This window comes from Suricata suricatta, chromosome 2 (assembly GCF_006229205.1).
Source record: "Suricata suricatta isolate VVHF042 chromosome 2, meerkat_22Aug2017_6uvM2_HiC, whole genome shotgun sequence".
Lineage (NCBI taxonomy): Eukaryota > Metazoa > Chordata > Mammalia > Carnivora > Herpestidae > Suricata > Suricata suricatta.
Window position 1 is genome coordinate 32,617,454 of NC_043701.1, and position 20,946 is coordinate 32,638,399.

General features: G+C 37.6%; 1 protein-coding gene across 1 annotated transcript in view; it reads right to left on the reverse strand.

Annotated features, from left to right (window-relative positions):
- Positions 1-20,946, reverse strand: part of MET (MET proto-oncogene, receptor tyrosine kinase) — a 117,837-nt gene that overhangs the window by 95,715 nt on the left and 1,176 nt on the right. The gene's annotated exons all lie outside the window — the stretch shown is intronic.

The window sequence follows — 20,946 nt, forward strand, 5'->3', positions numbered from 1 at the left end:
TTTTCATATATTTTTGTCTTGATACATTTATTCCTGTGATGTGCCTGGATCAGGCTTTCAATATAGAATGTCTTTTTTACTGTTTCTGTTTTTTCTTTCTTTCTGAAATAGTGCTGGCCATTTAACCAACTCTGAGCTCCTTACTAAAAGGAACACGTAAAGATGATTCAAACAGATTGACTAATTCATTCTCTTAAAATGTTGTACACATAGCAGGTGAAAATGAATCATCCATAAAACATTTCTTTATTTCTTTTCAGTTGATAGTTGAGATAATCTCACTGGCAAAACATTTCCTGGGAGTAATTATCTGAATGGCACCTTGGCTATTAAACTCTTGGTATTTAGGAGTATTTCCTCTAAAGAGGATTACTCTGTTAGCTGGGAATATCAGCTCAGCCTAAACTTACGACAAGCTACTCCACTCTGTCTGCCATCTATCTGCCTCTAGTTTTCTCATTAAACTAACTTACATTGGTTTTTCATTCCCCAGAAATATATTTAATTCCCTAAGAATTTATTGAGTATCCACCTGTGCCTATTACTGTTACTACTGCTGTCATTATTGTCCTCCTCGTCAATAAAAACCTATCACAAAGCACATGTGTGTTGTATTCAAGCACTGATCCCTCAGGAAGAAACACCACAGGTGTAATAGAATACATCTGTATGAGAAACTTTCCAGACTTTGATAGGAATAACCTTGTTTTCTTTAGGAACTAATTTTCTTAAAATCATAATAATTTACAATTATATAAACAACACTATATAGTTTATAAGGTACTGTTACATCCTCACCTTGAATCTGCATAATTATAAGGTAAGCATTATTCATTCCTGTGTTTTCAGATAACAAAATAGATTCATAGAAAATATTATATAAAATGTACTAAACATGCAATATGCTTCTTGATTCTAATGCTTGTAAAACATGTATCATGCTTATTTGAGCTGTTTTAAATTATTCGCATTTCCTAGAAAATATTTTTATTCAAAAGGTGTAATATCTTAGTAAACATTTGTTTTCATCTACTCAGTTCTCAATGTCTCTACTATTGGCACCTCTTTTGAAAACTCTTCCCCTCCTATCTAATGGGGCTGCCATCACATGGCTTACCTCCCTTACCACAAGGTGAGCTAGCAAACCAAGCTGGCCTTTCAGTGAACTTTTCCTGTGATGCAGAGCTTTGGTCAGGATAAGCAAGTGACCAAAGCAAGACCAATCAGAGTCTTTTTAAGATTTAATACGGATACTGGTAGAGGGCCTCTCTCCTTCGAAGATCACAAGCACTGCCCAATTTTTAGCATCCATTATGTGGAGAAAGCCTGCCTAAACATGAAACTGACCCACGTGGCAGGAGAATCCAGACATGAAGAAAGGCAAATTATCGAAGTTATTGTTTGAGCATCTGTGCCCACCATGTGTTAAACTAATGGAAACCAAGTAAAATCTTTCCTCCTTCCTCAATCTCTCTCTCTCTCCCTCTCTCTCTCTCTTTTTCGTCAGCAGTTTCATTGTGATTCTTTTATTCCTTGCTCCTGAAAGAGTCCTGACCAAATAATGTCCAGTTGAAAATACTACAAACCTGTGAATTCAAACACAAAGTCAAGTGCATAAAAGCAAATTTAAGTAAAATATTCAAGTAATTAGAACAAAGAACAAAGATGGTTTCCTTATTTACTTGAATAATTACTTTAAATATTTCACTTTGATGGGGCCCCTGGGTGGCTCAGTTGATTAAGTATCTGACTTCATCTCAGGTCATGATCTTATGGTCTGTGGGTTCGAGCCCCGCATAGGGCTCAGTGCTGACACCTTGGAGCCTGGAGTCTGCTTCAGATTCTGTGTCTCCCTCCCTCTCTGCTCCTCCCCTGCTCGTGTGCTGGCGCTCTCTCTCTCTCACTCTCTCTCAAAAATAAATTTAAATATTTCACTTTGGATTTAGAAACACATCTATTAGTTAAAACATCTGAGGTGGTATACTAGTTTTTTCTTGCCATATAATTCCAAATTTTTTCTATGATCTCAAGACAGAGATAATGTATCTAAGTGAAGAGGCAAGACATAAAAAGCAGAAAACATTTCAATCCTGCTTTTAAGTATATAAAAGGGATTTATGATGATGGAAAATGGCCGAGGTCCCATATTAAGGAAATTGCAGCCATAAAAAACAGTCATAGCTAAATCTACAGAACCTGCCAGAGTGAAATCCTAAAAAAACTCTTAGCCTTATCTACACTTATATTATTTCTATTAACTTTAAAAGTAGGTCCACAAAAACAAAGTTAAGAGATTCTAATAGGAGGTTCCTGATGTCATTTAAAATACTATATTTATAAACATTCATTGCATGTGAAGAATCATATAATATCACACAATATTAGTCAAATGTTTGTCAACATCCATTGGATACTATGCGCTTATCCAGATACTGAGAGTTCCTACTCTCAAAAAAGTATCCAATCTGTGGATTTGAAGACAGCAAGATAAATGCTAAAAATTTAAGTGTATAACCTAAATTGAAAAGTGAATGGATCTACCAGGCTGTCAAGGAAGCAAATCTTAAAACATGCTTTGTTGGGGCATCTGGGTGGCTCAGTCGGTTAAGCATCCAGCTTTGGCTCAGGTCATGATCTCACGGTTAATGGGTTGAGCCCCACGTCTGACAGCTAGCTCAGAGCCTGTAGCCTGATTCAGATTCTGTATCTCCCTCTCTTCTCTGTCCCTCCTCTGCTCCCGCTATCTCTCTCCCTGTCTCTCAAAAATAAATAAAAAACATAAAAAAAATTTTTTTAAAATGCTTTGTTGACATTTGATTCTTTTATTTTAATGTTTTATTTATTTTTGAGAGAGAGAGAGAGAGAGAGAGAGAGTGTGAGCAGCGGGGGTCAGAGAGAGAGGGAGATTCTGATGCAGGCTCCAGATTCTGAGCAAGCTGTCAGTACAGAGCCCAATGGGGTTCGAACCCATGAACCACGAGATCGTGACCTCGTCATGAGCCGAAGCCAAATGCTCAACTGACTGAGCCACCAAGGCGCCCCTGTTGATATTTGATACTTATACCTAAAGATCTAAAGACTCAAAAGAGTCTAAACTGACTTTAGAAAGATAGAACAATATGCCATAACAAAAATCCCATCTAATGTAGACAGAAACACCTTTGACAATTTCTAACAGTAAGTTGAGAGGACAGAAGAAATCTTGAGGATTTTTCAGCCTATCCAATTTCTCTTTTAATATGGCCACATTTAAATGATTGCATCCTATGTCTAATATTTACAGACTAGTTTGTTTGGCAACAATTTTCCCAATAGTTCATAAAACCTACTAGAAAAGAGGTGAGGTGTAGTGGAAAGCATATGGGCTTTGGTGTCTGACAGAATTTGATGTGATGTGAATCTGGGCTTTACCACTTACATACCTTGTGTCAGTTTCTTTATCTAAAATGTGGGGATAATGATACACATCTTGTGGGTTGGTCACGATAAATCATGAGACACTGGCATTCATTCATGCAGCATATACTGGCATTTAATAAAAGTGGCTACCATGCTTATCCTAAGTTGTGTTTTAGCCAGTTTTTTTTTTGTCTGCATTCATCAAAAATGAGGAACTTGGCACAGTCTAGTGAGTGAACCCACTCCAAATACTTTGTGACTATTTCATCACCTTAATCCTCTCAGTTTAAATGCTGTTATTTCTTATTTTCCCACACTTTGGCCATTTGTGGTTTTTCTCTAAACCAGTCTCAAGTTCTTAAAGTCTCTCTTAAGTTGTCCTCCAAGACCAAGGCCATGGTAAGGGCCTTCCATTCTAAGGAAGAACAACAAAAAAGGAACGATTACTTTACCACTTTAAAGAGGAGCAAACCCACACCCTCACTTAATTTTAGCAAATAAAGATATAGGATTCCCAGTTAAATTTGAATTTCTGATAATAACATACTTTTTAGGATACATATGTCCCAAGAACATATTTAAAAATTTTTCTTAATGTTTATTTTTGAGAGAGAGAGAGCGTGAACAGGGGAGGAGCAGAGAGAGAAGGAGACACAGAATCTGATGCAGGCTCCAGGCTCTGAGCTGTCAGCACAGAGCCTGAGTAGGGCTCAAACTCACAAGCAGTGAGATCATGATGAGCTGAACTCAGACGCTTAATCAACTGAGCCACCCAGGTGCACCTCCATGAACATATTTTATGTGACAATCCTAGCTGTAAGCAAATGGAGAAAAATCAGGAAACAACTACCCTTTTTACTAATAGAATTCATACTGAAAAGATTTTGGCCAAACATATTTATCTATTGGAGTAGAAGAATATTTTTAAGGTTTTACTAGCACATACATGTTCCAAAACTATATGATTATTTTGTTTCTGTTGTCTTATTGCTGTGTGTCTAAAACATGATGTTTTCAAAGTGATGATCTGTATACAGTAAGCTTTATTTGCACAGTAAGCTTTACACAGTAAACTGTTGCTAACAGGTGATTTTAAATATCACATGAAGATATAATTATGTGAAAAGGAGTAAGAATTCTTTTTTTTACATTAAAAATCAAGGAAAAGATTCATGCACTGTGGAGAAAAGTTACACTATATATGGCAGCCTGTCATTGACACAAAATTTCTAAAACAGGAAAAATATCATTAGATTGCTTTGTATACTTATTTTATAATAAAAAAGCTCATTAAAAATTCACATATAGGTGGCTATAGGAGGAAACAAGTTAAACTAAACTTGGTGCAATAATAATTTTCACATGTTATAATTAATTAATATTTTAGGGACTCCTCTAAATACTGAGGCTTGATTACTACACAAATGTTATTTCTTAGAGAAAGACCTAAATAGTGCTTTTATTCAGATCCTTATCCAATACTGCATCCTTTCTTCTTCCAATAAACATTTTAAAAGTTGAAAATGATAGAACTGTAGTGTTAGGAAAAGCCAACTGTGCATTTTCTAGTTGTAACATATGACTGAGACCATTGTCCAACTCTGATCTGGTAAGAATAAAGATAAAAGAATAGAATTTCATTATATTCTCCAGATTATCCTTCATACATTCATAATCTGTTAGTAAACATCTTTGGACTTTTAAGAGTGGTGAAAGTATTCAAGTTCTGGGAAAGAAGAATAAATGGACATTTGTTTTAACACTGTACATACTATAAAAAGTCCTATTGAGAAAATACATTGAACTGTCAGAGTTCTGAATGATTGGATAGGCTTTTGTCCCATTAATAAGTTGTAGGCCAGACAAGAATGTTTCATTACCCTTGAAAATGTGAACACTGAACTTTCACTGTTAAGAAAGTGCTAAGAAGCTTGCAATCCTATAAAAATACTTAAAAATAATTTTCAGCCTAATGGATAGGTATAATTTTATAGCTCAGATTGTGCAGAAATGCTACCAGGTTTTCTTCAATTAATCCAGGAATCGTGAATAATACGAAACTACAAATCACCCTTGAGAAACATCTTCCTAAGTATGAAAGTTAAAATAAAATACGGTTAGCAACTTTTTCCAGTTGTATTCAAGCACAGGGTTGGAATAGGATAAACCTGACTGAATAGTCAGAATGTGAAGCACTGAGGGAGACCAGTCAGAAAGGAAGCTGGTACATTACTCATTAATGAATCAGACATATTTCCCTTCCTCAGAGTTTGAAAATGTCCTCGGCATAAGGCATGGTGAATTCCAAATGTGGGGAGCTGTGCTCAGAATTGGGTCTATATAACTGATCAAATTTCCTCTGGTGTTATCTAAAGCAGAAATCAAGTGGCTGTGAGAAATGGTGGTGATGAGTGGATCCCACCTGTGTCATGTAAAAAGAAGCCAGCACCTAGGGAAAGAGAGACAAGGGGAGAGGCACCAGGGTGCCAAAGGCCAAGCCCAAATGGGAAGTATAGAGTCAAATCCATGTCAGGTGGGCATTAGATGTAACTCTATTTTCACTAAGTGTTTTGGGTAGGCCTGAATTTTATTTTGCTCATATCTGAGAACTTTTCTTAGCAATCAAAGCAGGTAGATTCTCTGCCAGGGGAATGAACTAGGGACCTTTTTAAAGATAAATTTTTTTTCAGTATATAACATTTTCTTCTTCAGGAAAAGTAGAAAAAAACTTTCAGAAATCATAAAAATACTATGAATAGAAGAATAGCCAAACCTAATCATATTTTATATAGTAGTGCAATTAACATTGTTGGGAGAAAAATTAAAAGCATATAAATATCACTACATAGAGTTCAATGTACAGAGTATAAAAGAACCAAATAAAACTCTCTATAAAAATCTTAAAATACTTTTAAAGGGATAGAGAATGTCAAGCAAAAGCTATCCTTGTAAAAAATAGAACAGTACAGAAAATAAGTACATAAGTACAAAATCCAATTTCTAAAACTCAGTAAACACTTTGGATCCTTGAAAAATCAATAAACCAAAAGGTTAGGACATTAGGACAACTGAAAAACAACTGTGCTCAGGATTGTGTTTATATAACTGATCAATTCAAGGAAAATTAATCCAGGGCAGTTGTGTGTGTGTGTAAGGGGCACATGTGTTTGAAGGAGAAAGAAACAGAAAGAGAAAGGAGAAGGCAAGACATTAAAAACAAAACAAAACAAAAAAAAAAAAACCAAAAACTTTCAACCATATCGGTGTGTTGCTCACGGACTGGCAGTCCCAGCCTCCCAGCCCACTGTGGTATAAAGTGCTGTGAAGACAGGTGCACATTGCTGAAGGAACACAGAGGGACAAACAGCTAGTTGTGGCAGAGAGGCAGAGCCAAGGAGTGTGTTAGCATGGAGATATTACTTGAGCCGGGTCTTGCAGGTTAGGAGTTGCTCAGGCACAGCAGAGGCAGGGGACAGACAGGACACACATATAGGCACATAGGGGAGAATGTTTAGGACTGTTCAGGAAGCTGTAACTGGCAGAGACTATGTGGGCTGGGCTGGTCATGGATGAAACTGAAAGATCAGTCCAGGGCCGCATCATAGAAAGCCTTATACATCCTGTTGAGGGATCTGTAGTTTATCTGTAGTAAACAGCCACTAGAAGGTTTTAAGCAGTAGATGGAAATGAGCATAGTATTTGTAACTACATATTTTAGACAATTTTGGTGACAGTGCAATGAGTGAACTGAAGTGGAAAGAAGCTAGAGGCCAGAAGACACTACAAAAGGTCACTGCATCTGTCCGGGCAATTGACGATAAAGATTAACAATAGTGAAGATTTCTTGATCTGTATCTTCATCTCTTTATCTCCAGAAAGTCCAGAAATTCATCTCTCAAGCCTCAGTTTTATACATCCAGTGACTATTTAAGACTACATCTGACAAATACTAATTAAGGCCTTAGTATGTGTGAGGTACTTAGGGCAGGGTGAGGGTACATCGGAAAATAAAACAAACGTTCCTGCTCTTGTGAAACTTACTTTCTAGCAGTTAGATCCAGAAAACAAATTACACATGTAGTGTGTTACAAGGTGAGGAATGTTGAGCGGTACTGAGAGAGACAGAGAGAGTTGGAGGATCAGGAACACACAGAAGAAAGGTGGTGGTTTGTGGCTTTGAAAAGTTGGGAAGGTAACTTTTAAGAGTTGAAGGAGGAGAATTAGCCATCTGAGATGTGAAAAGAGATTTCTTTTTTTCTTGCAGAGGCAGGCGTGACTAAGTTGAAAGTATGCCTGGTGTATCTTATTGGTCAATAAGCCTGGACCCTGGTGAGGGGAGAGGAGATCAGAGTGGACAAAGAATCAGACCATACAGCGCCTTGTAGGCCACTGTGAGACTGAGGCTTTTACTGGAATGAAATGAGGGGCCACTGCAGGGTGTTGAGCAAGGAAGTGAATATATTTCAATGGAATCACCTTGACTGGGTGTATAAGAAGACTAGTGGTGGCAGGGGGATGGGATAGGGCAAAAATGGAGAAGTGATATCAGCCGGGAGACTGTTATTATAGTCCAGGTGAGTGACGGTGGTAACTTGGGCTAGAGAGAAAGGAGTGAGTGATGAGAGGTAGTTGAATTCTGGTTCTATTTTGAAGACAGAGCCATGAAGATTTGGTAAAGGAGTTGGAGATAAAGTGTGTGAGATAAAGGAGTCATGAATATTCCAAATATTTTGGGTTTTGTAACAGGGACCATGCTTTTGCCCATTACTGACATGGAGAAAGAAGCTGGTGGGTGGAGTAAGTCCAGCACAAAAATATGACAATCAGGCAGTTTAGTTCTGTTCATGTTTGAGATACTTTTTAGGCATCCAATTGGAGACGCTGAGTATGCAGTTGGATATTTGAGGCATCGAGTTAAGGAGAAAGGTCTGTACTAGAGATTTAAATGGAGAAATTGTCTGTGTATTGATGATGGTATGAAAAGCCATGAGACTGAACGAGACCACCAAGGAAAGGAGTGTAGAGAATGCAGAGGAGGCCTGTGTGCTTAGGCACACCAAAGCTAGGAGGCTGAGGAGACGGTGAATGAGAGAGACAGACTAAGAAGAAACAGTCAGATGTCCTTCTCATGAAAACTTGTTCTACCACTTAAAGTCCTATCTCAATGCCTAAAATTCCACTTTTGCAGGACATCACCCTTGACTCCCAAAAGTGTTTTAAACATGTCCATCTGCTTCCACTCATAGTTCAAGGCGGTGTCACTTCTTGCTTGGATTACAACAGCTTCCTATCTGGTATTCCCACTCCATTCTTGCCCCTGATCATCCGTTCCCCAATGCACCAGAGAAATCTTTCTTTCTTTTTTTTTTTTTTAATTTTTTAAATTTATTTTTTGAAAGCGAGCATGAGCAGGGAAGGGTCAGGGAGGGAGACACAGAATCTGAAGACAGGCTCCAGGCTCTGAGCAGTCAGCACAGAGCCTGACGCAGGGCTTGAACCCACGAACTGTGAGGTCATTACCTGAGCCAAAGCTGGATGCTCAACCGACTGAGCCACCCAGGTGCCCCAAGAAATTGTCCTAAAATGACAATCTGATTATGTCACTTTGCTGTTTAAAAAGAGTTCAGCTTGGGGCACCTGGGTGGCTTAGTTGGTTTAGCATTTGACTTCAGCTCAGGTCATGATCTCCTGGTTTGTGGGTTCAAGCCCCATGTCAGGTTCTGTGCTGAAAGCTCAGAGGCTGAAGCCCATTTTGGATTCTGTGTCTCCCTCTCTCTCTCTCTCTGCTCCTCCGCCACTCTCTCTCTCTGAAAAATAAACATTAAAAAAGTAAACAAAAAATCCCCCCCAAAAACAGCTCAACTTCTGGGGTGCCTGGGTGGCTCAGTTGGTTAAGTGTCCAATTCTTGATATTGGCTCAGGTCATGATCTCATGGTTTGTGAGTCTGAGCCCTACACAGTGCTCTGCACTGACAGCGTGGATCCTGCTTGGGATTCTCTCTCTCCCTTTTTTTCTTTCCCTTGTGTGTGCATGCGCCTGTGTGTGTGTGTATGTGTGTGTCTGTACTCTCTCTCTCAAAATAAATAAATAAACTTAAAAAAAAACACAGTTTAACTCCTTAGCACAGGTTAAAAGCCATTCATGATTTGGCTTCTGCCTAACTTTCTAGCCTTGCCTCTTGCCATCGTCCTCCTAGAAATCTAGGTTCTAGCCACCTTGCCCTTCTGCAAGTTGCTGAAGCAGGCCATGAGCTCTCCCACTCTGAGTCTCAGCACATGTGGATCCCTCTCTATGGTACACTCTTGTTCTCACCTTCACCTGGTTAACTTATTCTCTCTTCAAGTCTCATTGTAGGTGACACTTTCAGGAAATCTTCTCTAATGCCTCTCTAACCCTCAAGGAAGGGAACAGAAACTGTTCCATGTGCTCACATATCACCTAAGTGTAACCTTAGTTACACTTTATTGAGTTGCAATTTACTTATCTGTAACTCCCACTAGACTGAAAGCTCCATTTTTAGCCCCTAGCAGTGTATAGTTCTTGGCAAGGATTTGTTGAGAAATCGATACTGAAATAAATTAATAAAGAATGACCCTGTACAAAGACTCTGGCAGTATGGATATAATAGGAAAAAAAAGACAAGATTAGAAAGATATTAAAGAGATAAAACTGATGTGACAATATCCAACATGGATTTGGATCATAGGGGAAGAATCAGAAGTCAGGGATGACTAAAAAATATCTATCTTGGGTGTCACAAATGAAGATAAATAGCACAGAAAAGTTATGGGGCAAAAAAAAAAAAAATAGTTCCGCTAATAGCTAATAACTCTGCTGGTCATTCAAGTGCAAGGTAGCTAACACCTTGGTAATTAGAGTACAGGGAGTCAGACATGACACCGCTGAATGACTGGTCTATCAGTGTATTTGAAGTCATGGAGGTAAGTAAGATCACCTATGGGCATGTTCAGTATGCAGGAAAAGGGAATTCAAGCTTTAGATATAAAGTTTAAATCTAAACTTTAAAAAGAAAAGTTTGAGTGGTATTTCAGAAGCTAAAAATTTTAAAAAGGACAAGCAATATGTATGGTGTCAAATCTCACAGAGGAGTCAAGTGGGATAAAAACAAGGGTCCATCAGATTTCACTATGAGGAGGCTGGTGGTTATTAGAGTGAAGACATCTTGGTAGTTGGGAAAGACTGCTTGAGCAGAATGAATTAATGAATGAGAACAGAGACAATGAGTTACAAAGTAATTTCAAGAATTCTTTATTTAAAGGATAAGGCAGAAATAGGAGTGAATACTTAAGGTAAATGTATAGTAAAAATCCTATCAGAATGTCTGGATATGTGATTTCCTTTCTTCCTTCCTTCCTTCTTCCCTCCCTTCCTTCCTTTTGCTAGAAGCAGCACCAAGTTGAGTGAGGTCTGAATGAAAAAAAGTGAGGGAGATTTTAAAAGATGGGAGGGGTGGGCAGGGAGGGTGGGACAGATGAAGCAAGGTGCTCAAAGATGTGGGAGAATAGAATCAAGACCACCAGGTGAAAAGACCATTTAATCATTTGAGACAGAAGCACGGAGGTAATAACAGGTATATGGAAACCATCTGGGTTTCTGTTTACTATAGGGGGAGATATTATGCTGAGAGTAAAGGAAGCAAAAGCGATTTCAAAAGCTTCAGAAAATGGTGAAAGTTTGGAATCATTCTGGAATGGGGAACAATGGGAAATGACCAAAACAAAAGTTTGCTTGAGGTGATACTCATCCTAATGCACAATGCTGATTGCAGTTGAGTGTCCGAGCAGTCAGCAAGGTAGATTATGGAATTAAATGGTTCCACCATCATGACATTGGTAGTGAATTCCTTGTAATGTTTATATAAGTCATCAAATATATGGGTCTTTATTAAAGGGCAATGCCAGCGTTTGATTATTTTTATTTCAAAACCAGTTTTATTGAAATCTGCAAGTAATAATTTCAGGGAAAAGAAAACATACTGAAACAGATACTCTGCTCTTTTCAATAAAACCAACAATCTGAAGATGTTAAAGAAATGAATCAGATATAATGATCATCTAACTGTGAAAATTAAAACCCATTTAGGAATTGTGAGGGAGCCTTGATCCTAAATACCACTCTAGTTACTCAGTCAGAATCTTTAAAAATATTTGGAAAGTAATTAATCAACTTATGACATAGACTCAAGGGCTGTCACATTTCATTGTGGTTAGTGAAACTGAGGTTTTATCTGCACTCTTCTGGTGATTTAAAGAACAATCTTTTTTTGTAAGCTCTTTGAAGGGCAGAAGAATGTTTAAAATAATTGAATTCTGACATATAGATTTCAATGAATAATTCAAGTATGTGTTAGTAGAATTGAAATAAAATTTAGAAGTATTTTAATTTTTACATGACAGAAAGCGAATTTCTGAAAAGTTCCAAATGTGTATTTATTTCTGTTAGGAAGATACTTTTTTCTGTCAACAAACTTCACTTTGGCTGTTTCTTTATATAATTCAATAGCACTTAAAATATATATTGTACTATTTTACACTTAATTTAAAAAACCCAGCGAGGGTAATGGCATGTTACCCTCAAAGGTTCATGTAGGCCCTAAATGATTCTATTTGTCTGCTGTCTCTACCTTAACTAGACAATGGTCAGACCATGAACTCACCTGGACAGTGTAGCAGGAGCTGAAGGGATTCTGCCTGAATATGAGACTAGAGTCAGGTGACATCTGCTCACCTCAGTCTCTCAGAGGAGGAAAAAGACAAAAAGTGAAGGCAGACCTTATAGGAGGTTTCCCCAATCTTTAGACCACTGTCTGAGTTTGTGTTTAGAATATAACAAATGTAATTATTACACACACTCCAGCCAGAATATACATACACTCTGTATACATACACTCTATGTACATATTATCCAGATTATACATGAACTCTGTATAATCAAAGCCCAAAGAAATAGCCTCAAGAGAATATCTGAAAGAAAAGCTAATATAGATTCACAGCAGAGGGTATTCCAATGGAGAACAGTTATGGCTATAATTTTGAAGGCCGTAACCTTTGATCCCAAGAGTTAACTGATGCATTATAACAAGCTGATATGCTAGAAAATTCTGGTCATGAGCACTGTGTAAAACATTTGTAAGTTTGGTTTTTCTTTTAATACTATGAATTCTACTGAGATTATAGAATTTAATTTGTAGTATCTGCAAGTAGATAATAGAATGGTTAGAACATGTCTCCAGCACTCAATAAAAGTTCCTTCTACTTTCTGCTACATTTCCCTACTATTCTTATTGGTGTCTGAGGATAGAACAGACTAAGAGGTCTGATCTAGGAACAGGTAGAAGGTAGCCTCACTTCTCTCAGAATCAAACCACATGTGACAGAGGAAGTTCAGACTTTGCTTATCCATCGCATGCCCTACCATTTTCCTGTGAGTATTCCTGGATTCCCCACTCAGTTTTGCCTGGCCTTTTTCCTATTCAGAAGGCAACAGTCTGATTACTAATGCGACACTCTCCTCACAACCTGCATTGCACGCAAGCCCATGACCCTGCAGTGTATCCACCCACCTCTCCCTCTTCTAGCCTCACTGATCCAACACCCATCAAAACTTCCAGGTCTTGGGGCACCTGGGTGGCTCAGTGGGTTAAACATCTGACTCTTGGTTTCAGCTCACGTCATGATCTCAAGGGTTCGTGAGTTGGAGCCCCACATTGGGCTCCATGCTGACAGTGCTGAGCCTGCTTAGGATTCTTTCCCTCTCTCGCTGCGCCTCCCCCACTGGTGCACGTGCGTTCTCTCTCTCTCTCAAAAGAACAAAAAAACAATAAAACAAACTTCCAGGTCTTCTCCTTCATTACCTATTTTCTCTATCTATGGCATAAGAGTTATCACAAAAACCTTCTTATATTGAACTACAGTTTTCCAAACGTACAAATACAATGGTTTATCAAATTATGAGAACTTTCAGAGTCTTAAAGAACATCTAAAAATGAACATGTACATAATTTTTACTAATGGTTTGATTAACCATTGAAATAGAAATAAAGCATGTCAAAAAATATACATATATCACCATACAAACCATGTGAATAAATTACTCCTTATATAGTGCTATCCATAATTAGGTTTCAAAACAAGTTAATGATGGAATATATATTCAGCGAGCCTACAGGTTCACCTAAAAGAACCCCTCTTTAAAGACCATAATAGCACAATTTCCCTTTTTCTCCCCACCAAGATACAAGAAATCACCAAATTCTGTCACCCCAATGTTTTCTGAGGACAAAATGTGAGTAGTCAGAAATTCATGACATGGTATCAAGAAAGATCTCAATGCCCCTGTTTCAGTACTCTGCTTTCTTCTAAATATTACTTACTTTCTTCTAGAGAGAAGGAGTTGTTGTCTCTGTAGCCATTGGTACTCTAATCATGTGCATTTCAACTGCACTTAAGGCTACATATTTATGCCTAGTCCATATGGGAAGTCTAGTTACTAGAAAACACACTCTCATAAACAGGAAGCCTAAGTACAGTAAGAGGTGTTTTCTCCACACAATAGAGTTTAAAGATGTGTCATCTATATAATCTGGAGCAAAACTTAACACCTTCATTATTGTTAGAAAACTCTTCTCTTCTACATTATGGCAACTTATGATTATAGCATTACATTTTCTAAACCTGTTTGAACTTGCTTATAGATACAAATGGCCTGCGCTTTTCTGTGCTTTTCAATCAGTAAGCATGTCAAGGTGGGAGGAAGAATGGCAGAAACAGTATAAGGAGGGAAAAAATCAATTTTCAGAAAGCATATGGTAACAACTGAATATTTAATCTAATTAGCCTAGAAATGCCTTCCTATTTTCAGCACTCTTTGCAAGGCAGTTGCTTCATGGTACAGAATGAATTTCAATAAATGTCATATATTTAGTTTGATGGCTTCTTTAAAAAATTTGTCGAACCAGGTCACTGACTCAGAATAGATTTATTCTGAGACATGACAGATGGATACTGATATTGAATAGAAAGATTGACATTAGCTGGAAGGTTCTAAGTAGAAGAAAACGTCATTCATTTAACATTCAACAAAAATGTTACTGAGTACCTACTGTGTGTTAGGATAGAATGATAAATATTTGGACCTTACTTTTTTTTTTTTTTACAATAGAAAGAGTGGTGGCAAAATAATTTACTTGGGGTTAGTAAGGATTACAACTGAATACTACTGGGTCTTTAAAAGTACTTATATTTTTCACATTGCATCAGAAAACTGCGTTAGCACTCATTTAAATATTCATTCTGTTATGGTTGTGAGATTTTAGACCTAATTCAGATATTTGAAGATGCTATTTACTAACCCTTAGCAAAAACCAACTTCCTATTCTTCTGGAACAAAAAAGGCCTTACATGGCTTCAAAGATTTCTTAGACATCAAAGAGCTTAGAGAGACATACAGTTTATGGGTAATGATTTAGGTTTTAGTGAATCAAAAACACATGGATTAAATTTCCTTTAAAAGACTCCTAGGTTTAAATTTTAAGAGCTAAAATGTTGGTCTAAACACACTTTGGTCTTAAGAAAAGCCAAAACTTATTTTTAAAGATAGTTTGAATTGTCTTGTGGACCCCAAACTTGGCTGGATTTTCCTTTCTCACATGATTAGACTTCAAAGGAGACAACCTGCCTTCTGTTAAACAAATTTACTCTACCTCTCTTTCTGCCTTGTGAAAACTACATTACAGTTGACCCTTCAATAACATGAGTTGGAACTGCATGGGCCCACTTATACAATACTGTTATGTATTTTCTTTTCTTTACCATTTTCTTAATAACATTTTTTCACTTTATTATAAGAATACAGCATATAATACATGTAATGTAATATGCTAATCAACTATTATTGGTAAGGCTTCCAGTCAAAAGTAGGCTATTAGTAGTTAAGTTCTGGGGGAGTCAAAGTGATATGCAGATTTCTGACTGTGCAGGGGGTCAGTGCCCCTAAGCCCTGTGTTGTTCAAGGGTTAACTATATTTCAAACATCTCCAGCTCTGAATGGTCTTCTTGCTATTTTCAATAAAATATTAAAAATCAGAAAAAACCCATAGTCTTCTGAAACAATTACAGTACTTTTCAATTCCTCCAAATCAATTATTTTTTCTTACATGCAACTTCAAAATTGGACTGAGATTTTAGATCCAACTACAGGGAATGTGGGATCACTTCAAAACAGGAAAAAGCCACTGATATTACTATGTGCACTGTTTCATGATATATTATTATATTTGCATTTAAAATACTAGGAAGAAATACAGTACATAATCTTCCGTTCTAACACAATGGCCTTCCTGAAGGCCACTAGCCTGGGCATTTCACTGAGGTTTTAGGATTAAAGGAAACAAGTTACTGCACAACCTGTGAGCTTTCATTCCTTTGGAAAAATAGATTGCAATACTGATCTGATGGCTTTTAAAGGGCACTCAAAACGAATGCAGTACACGTTTTGAATTTCAGTGGTAGAGAAATAACAACTAGTGAAGTTCAGGCAGATCTTAAAAAAACAAAACAAAGCAAAACCACCAGTATTCCAAAGAGGGAATTTATCCTGAATGAGAACTTGGAAATGAAATCTATGCATACAGTTACAATGAATTGAGGTTTCAGAAAATGACTACTTCACTTTAAGAATGAAAAAAAGTAGATTACCCTTTAGTTTATAAATATACATAGCTTGATAGAAAGTATATTGGTTAATGAGTTTAGAAAAGTAAGTATGTGCCAATAGGTGATAAATCATATCTTTTTTTATTTGAAAAATTTTAATGCTTATTTTTGAAAGAGAGAGACAGAGTGTGAGCAGGGGAGGGGAAGAGAGAGCTAGGGAGTCACAGATTCCAAAACAAGTTTCAGGCTCTGAACTGTTAGCACAGAGCCTGACATGGGGCCAGAACTCACAAACCGTGAGATCATGATCTTAGCCAAAGTCTGATGTTCAACTGACTGAACCACCCAGGCAACCCTATCTTTTTTTTTTAAATTGCTAAAATAATTTTCCAGAGGGAGGACAAATCTGATAACATAAAATACTTGGCACAAGTGGCTCTGGGACTCTTCGGCCATGCATGCTACTGAATATAACACCTGAAGGTGACACAGCAGACCACTTGGCAGGTATTGTCATGGCTAAGGAAACATGGTTGTAAACAGAACCACCAGAAGCCAAATCTGGCACCCGGACTTTTGTTTCTGTATCCCACACAGTGTCTTAAAGATGCTGGGTCAACATTTTAAAGTTGCAAGGTTTCTAGTTTCTCCAGAAAATCTAAAAGACATCACCACATGGGCCCATGACACATACTGGGATCCACAGCACCTCTGATGATGCCAAATGCTAGCTGCCTCCTCTTAGGTGGGGCTTTTTCTAAGTAGGTTGTCATCCCTAGTGAAATGGATAGTTTCATTCATTTAGGTTACCTATTTTCAAATATATTATTTTTAATAATCTCTACATTCCATATGGGGCTTAAATTTACAATCCCGAGATTGAGTTGCATGCTGTACTGACTAAGTCAGCCAGGTTCCCTCCCTTTATTTTTTCCTGTTCGCAAATCTTGATACAGGGTAAAGGGGCAGGAAGAAAAGAGGAAGAAAATCCAACACAGTGGTTTAATATTGGAAAGAAAAAAGAAAGGAGAGAGACAAGAAAGAAGTGTGCAGCAAACAGAGGCTGCATACCATGAGCAACGGTCTCCTTTGCTGTCTCCAAATATTTACCATGGAAGGGATCTGAGACAAAGGCTGTGGGTATTACTCTCAACAAATCCTTTTGGGCTAGGCTCACAGTGTAGAAAATAAGAAGGAAAATCATCTGAATGGAGCAAGAACTTTGATCAAGGATGGCATGCGGACAAGGGACCCACTGAATGCAGGAAAATATCATGGGTTTGCTTCTTCCATACACCGTAAAACAAGGGATGTGGCTCACCCCTTCACTGTCCCCTTTGAGACTGCAATGAACTATGGTAGGCACTGTCCAGGGACTTCCCATAAAAAATCAGGGACTCCAAGTACAGCTGTGCAGGCTATGCACTGCACAATTCCAGAGACAACAAAATGAAAATAGCATTCCCAAGAAATGCAAAGTAGAAGCCCTGCTCCAGAGTTCCAGATGGCTAATTTTCTTATCACCTTCAGGTTCTAGTTCAAAGGTCACCATCAAAGTGAAGCCTTCTCTAACTCTACTACTGAATTTTTCAATTACCATTCCATCCCCAATTATGCTTGACAGTCCCCCCTCTGCTTCCTTGGGGCTCTTATCACCATGTCACAAACACCACATTTTTATTTATGTATTTTATTTATTGTTTGCCTTCCTCAATAGAACAGAGTATTATACTGTCAGAGATCTTAGTCCGTTTTATTCTCTACTGCTTTGCCAGAATCTAGAATTATGGCTGGTAGGTGTTCAATAGATTATCCTGAATGCCTAAATCCTCAATCACATTCTTAGAGTACAGGAACCTGGCTTTCTGTACCCAATGTGGGGTGTGAACTCACAACCCCAAAATCAAGAGTCATATGCTCTAAGCCAGTGAGGTGCTTTGACAGGTCCTTAATATGAATTCTATGATTCCTATAGCTACACAATTTATTACAGAAATTAAAAAATACATGAGTAACCTGCACAAATATATTTTAGCACAAATATACTTGTGCAAATTTACACAATCATAGAAGAAATATGTATACCTGGATACGCAATTAGCCAGTTAGCTGGGGTTTCCCCCCCCCCCCCCCCGCCCCGCTGTGCTCACACCTCCCACTAAAAATGCTACACGTGTGATTTTTCTCTCAATTACATTTTACAGCTTATAAAAACACGTTCTTCATTTTGTCCTCTGAAAAGCAAAGGATCTGTAGTAAGATTTTACTGGATGTTTTTATTGAAACAAATCCCAAGGGGAATATACTAAACTGTTAAACACAGCTGAAGAGATATCTGAGAATGGGCTTTCTGATAGTAGGACAGATTACAAAATTACTCACAGCTCTTTATCTGATAACAGGAGCAGAATGCCCCACACATATGAATGAAGGCTTTTTCTGGCATTTTTACTACAAAAAGACGTAAAAAGAGAACTTAAGAAACAGAAGGTAGGGGATGCCTGGGTGGCTCAGTCAGTTAAGAGTCAGACTTCGGCTCAGGTTAAGAGTCAGACTTTGGCTCAAGTCATGATCTCGCGGATTGTGGGTTTGAGCCCCATATCAGGCTCTGTGCTGACAGCTAGCTCAGAGCCTGAAGCCTGCTTCAGATTCCGTGTCTCCCTCTCTCTCTCTCTGACCCTCCCCTGTTGTCGCTGTCTCTTTCTCTCTCTCAAAAAAAAAAAAAAAAGAAAGAAAAAAAAAAGAAATATAAGGTGAGAGAAACTCCAGAAACTAGAAATGTTACATTCATCATTTATCACTAACCTAAGGATCCCAAACTATGCTTCAGTGGAAAATGCTTCAAATAGTTAACCTTTAACGATGGCTGGGCAGAGGCTATATGGTGATGTTGAGATAGCATGGAGGCTAGACTCACAGTTTCCTTGCCTACAGCAGTGAGAGGTTACTAAATTGATAATAGCCTTGTCTATTTGTAAGGTTGTTGTAGTCTCAAAAAAAAAAGAATATGCTCAGAAATAGCTTGAAAAATTTAAGAAGTCTTTAAATTCCAATCTTTTGATTTAAAAAAAGTCTATTATTTAGTAGTAAATGGGATGATTTTAATGTCATTTTCATGTTATGTCACCTTAATAACGATGGATCTTGGTTCCATTTTATATGTTATTTATCTGAAAATCTAGATCGTAAACTTCAAGGGCAGGAATTTCATTTTTCCCTTTTTAAAAATGTTTCTCTAGTATCAGACACATATGACGCTCAGCATATAGTTCTTAGCTATTTTTGGTGAGGCAAATGTGAATCTGGCAGCAACTCAGTGCCTGTTAAAAAAAGAGAATCAAAGTGATCCTAAATTGACATTAGTCAGTATATTTATCATCCACTACTAAGAGGTTACTATTTTGCATAGAGCAAAGCCCCTGAGGGCTCTATGTCAAAGATCCCAGTTTCAACATACACCAGTGAGGTAAAGAAGGTTAATTTCCTGGTACGTGAGTTTCTTCAAATTTTCTTCCCTTAAGGCAGCACAATTAGGAAATTTGGTATCCCATTAATGAGCACAGCAGCCTGAGGAAACTAATAGGGATGATGGGGAAAAGAAAGCATAGCTGGCTCTGGAGAGCCCAATGACAGCCAAGAAGAAACCATAAAATGAGGGTGGAAAAATGGGGGTACAGTGGGTTTGGAAGCAACTCTAGACCAAACCCAGAAGGGATGAAGAGAAAGGGCCAGAAAGATGGGAAGTGCTCTGAATGTGTACAGAGCTGTGTACTTCTCATGGGTGTGTGGCCATAGGCCCTGGTGCACCCACCTAGAGAAAGGTGTGTCCTGAAAGGAATAACCCTTTGAATTATTCACCTTTTTTTTGGGGGGGGGAATGATTACATTTGAGAAAAAGTTTATTTGAGGCTACTATATAGATTTATAAAAGGAAAATCAGACCAATGCTATCTTGTATTATTTTTTTAACCAATAGCTAAGAAAATTGACTTTTGAAATGTATTTCTTAGTCTAACCCACATTAATTTTTTTTAAATTTCAAGATAATAGTGGGACATATGCTTATGTGGGGATTTATGAAATACGCATATGTCTCCTTAGAAAAGTATCAATTTTCTTTTTATTGTTATTTTAAAAGTCATGAAAATATTATCTGTTTTCATAATGACTGGCTGTGGTTAATCTGTGTATCTTTATCATTCAGACAAACCTCACCCATTAATTCTGAAGGCATGGAGTGTACATACAATGTAAACCCCTACTGTGATGTAATAAGAACAAAGAAATCTTTGAAAAAGTAGTACTCAACAGATCGTCTTTTATATGCCATAAAGTCCCTCATGTTAAAATCAAAATATATTTAGGTTAATAATTATAGACTTATGCAGCATTAAGTTTGAGACTTGAACAGATGTTCCAAAACATCAGTGTATTTTATAAGTACTCAGACACTTTTTGGGACTACAAAAATTTCTTAGGAGTAATATAAATGTTACTGGTATTCAGCAGTTTAAAAAGAATGGACTTTGAATACACCAGTCTTGCAATGTATGATTGGAATCACAGCACCTTACTCTGTTCTATTGTAGAAGTTTACACGTTAAAACAAATCCCAGTAAGCTTCGAGCTCCAAAGGAAAGCTATGTACATGTAAGTAATCCAAGCACCACTTAACAGTTTACATAAAAACACAATTTATGCCCCAGTAGCACAGAGAAACATGATGTACAGCATTTTCAGACCATCTTCATGCAGAAAAAATGCATTAGTCAGCTATAATAGTTCAGCTATTAAGGAATATAATGTTTTTCTGGGTCCATTTGCATCGCAATGCCCATGTGTCTGGCTGAAGAAAACGACAGAATAAACCTC